Below are 2,828 nucleotides of genomic sequence, written 5' to 3'. Positions count from 1 at the left end.
AGGTTGGGGCTGTGTTTGGTGTGGCTGTTGTGGCAGCAGTTCGGCGTTGCTAGTGAGCAGGGAAACCTGCAGCTGTGGAAACACCACGTCAGGCTGGCTGTGACATAACTGAGCTCCAACACAAGTGCTGCAGAAGGTCTGGAAGGGTTTGGGGAAACTGCAGCCTGAAGATCAGCAGGGAATCACAGCTGGATCCAGGATGTGAGGAGGCAGTTGCTGAAACCCAAACTCAGATGGGAGAGAAAGATATGGGTATGAACCAAGGCTTGCAGAAATAGTTTTCAGTCCTGTCTCCATTAAAAAAATGACATTTATATGTGGGATAGACCTGATCCAGCTCATTCTTTGTCTAAAAGCAAAATGTCAGAGTCCTAACAAGTGCCACCACTGCATGAGGCACTTTTGGAACAGCTCAGCAAAGGCTTTATCCTTACAGTGCTGGTTTTGTCCACCACAGGAGCAGTAAGAAATTCTCTAGTTTGAATCTGAGAGACACAGCTCAGGGATGGGGAAACTCAGCTTGATCCTGACACCAGAAAAACACTTTTCACCCACCTCTGGCTGAGCAGTGAGACCCTCCAGGTGATGTTTTGGCTTCATTACTTAGAGTGACACACTTAGAGCTCCCACCATGTCCCACACAGCCAATGTTCACCCTTTTCATGGGTAAAATAATCCTTTGCAGCGAATGGGGAATCTGCTGTAGCAGCACTTCTGCCATGTCCAGCTCCTCCTGGCTGCCCATGACCTCTCTGTGAGGAACAAGGTTGGCATCAGCACGTTGTCTCTTGCTGCCAGAGCAAGGACAGGAGCCCTGGCACTCTTAGGGCTATGTGGTATATGGCTATCTCTTGCTTTTCAAAATGGCAAAAAAATGAGTTCAAATCTGTGATCACATGAGGGCAAGGAAATACTTGATAAAATATATCTCATATAAAGCAAAGCTTTTTTTAAGAGGAGGAGGTCAGGGCAGTCAAAACTGAGCAGCAAACCAGATGCCCAAGCACCACAAAGTATAAATTATCCAGAGAAAATGTAGAGAGGAAAAGAACATGACAAAAAAAAACCCCACTCACTTCCACAGAATGATGCAACTTTAGACCATTTTATGTTCTTAAAGCAGCCAGGCTGGGGGAGGATGCCAGACATCCCCATGTACTTTGGAGGACACATGGATCCTTGGCTGGTCCCAGGAGAGTAGTAGTTTGGGGATTTGTATAAAGGTAGAACAAATCTGAATGTTGAGGTAGCACAGCTCCTGGACACTGAAGGGAAAAATGGGGAAAAAAAGAAAACTCCAGGGTTTTTAGGGCTGGGAGTAACCAGGGAATCCCAGTGATGGGTTCCCCTGAACTCCAGCTGGGCCTCCAGGACTGACCTGGTGTCCTGGAGAAAGAAGAAGAGTGTGAGAAGGAGATGGTATTTTGGACTGGCTTTTTATAGAGGCTGAGCTTCTTCTCCCATGTTAAAGCCTTCTTAGAGGGTTGGATGCCATTTCCCTGGGAACCTGAGGAAATGGAATCACAGGGTGAAATCCATGAGTGGCTTTTTCCTAGGAATGTGATAAAGGAGCAAATTAAACGAGGTTTGATTCAATGTGGAATCATCTCAACTCACTTTGGGGAGGAGAACTCCTTTCCATGTCTTTGGCTCCAAGTTTGACAGCTGAGCTTTTCTCTGGGGGGTAAAGAGTGAGCATTGCTAGGAGCACTGTGCTTTGCTTGCACAGACTTCAGGCTTTGCTCCAGCATGAAAATTGCCTTGTGACTTACATCTGACATATCCTGGACTACATAACCACAACATTTTAACCTGGTGCATGCTAAAGACTGAACTCATATCACTAATATACTATTAAATGCCAAACTGGGGTTATAGCACTTGTGCTCCAGTCCCTTCACCAACCTCATTGCTCTTCTCTGGACCTGCTCCAGCACCTCAATATCCTTCCTGAGCTGAGGGCCCAGAGCTGAGCACAGGATTCAAGGTTTGGCGTCACCAGGGGCAGAATCACCTCCTGGTCCTGCTGACCACACTGTTCCTGCTCCAGCCCAGGATGCCCTTGGCCTTCTTGTCCCCCCTGAGCCCACTGCGGGCTCCGGTCCAGCTTTCTACCTATCCCAACTCCCAGATCCCTTTCTCCTGGTCCTCTTTAGCCACTCTGTCCCAGCCTGAAGCGCTGCATGGGATTGGTATGGCCAAAGTGTAGGAGCAGCACTAGAAATGAAACCACCTTTGCACTCAGGTGCAGCTCCACTCCAGGCTCCGTTGGCTTTGTCCATGCTGGTACAGTGGATGCTCACATTCCCAAGGAGCTGGAAGCCAAAGTCACAGCTGTATGTCACTGTTGAGTTATAAGCAAATTTTTCTATACCTTCACCATCATGTTTCCCATTGCTGATTTGAGGAGGTGGAGAGCAGGTAATTACTGCAGGAGAGAAGGACAATGTGAGTGTTTGCTAAAAGCTTCAGTAAAAATGAAAATACAAATTGTTTCTTGAGTTCACCTAAGATTCTTGAAGACATTAAACTTTGGACAGCTAAAAGAAGGTAACCAGCAAATAACTAACAATGGGTACTACATGGGTAACTAGAACTGCTGCCTGTCCCAAATCTCTCTCTTTTGTTTCTGAAGTGTTTCTTTTTCCCACCTTCCTCTCACTCCAAGGGTCATAAAAAAATACCCAGACAGCTTGCCATGCCCTGGCTCAGGATTCCCAGAAATCTCACCCCATCACCTTCCCTGCAGCCTTAAGGCATGAGAAAATAGGTTGGTCTTGTGGGAACAAAACAGCTGAAATGGTGTCAGCAACAGAATTGCTGAGTTG

This window comes from Acanthisitta chloris, unplaced genomic scaffold, assembly GCF_000695815.1.
Source record: "Acanthisitta chloris isolate BGI_N310 unplaced genomic scaffold, ASM69581v1 scaffold8431, whole genome shotgun sequence".
NCBI lineage: Eukaryota > Metazoa > Chordata > Aves > Passeriformes > Acanthisittidae > Acanthisitta > Acanthisitta chloris.
Note: the sequence above shows the minus strand (reverse complement) of the source record.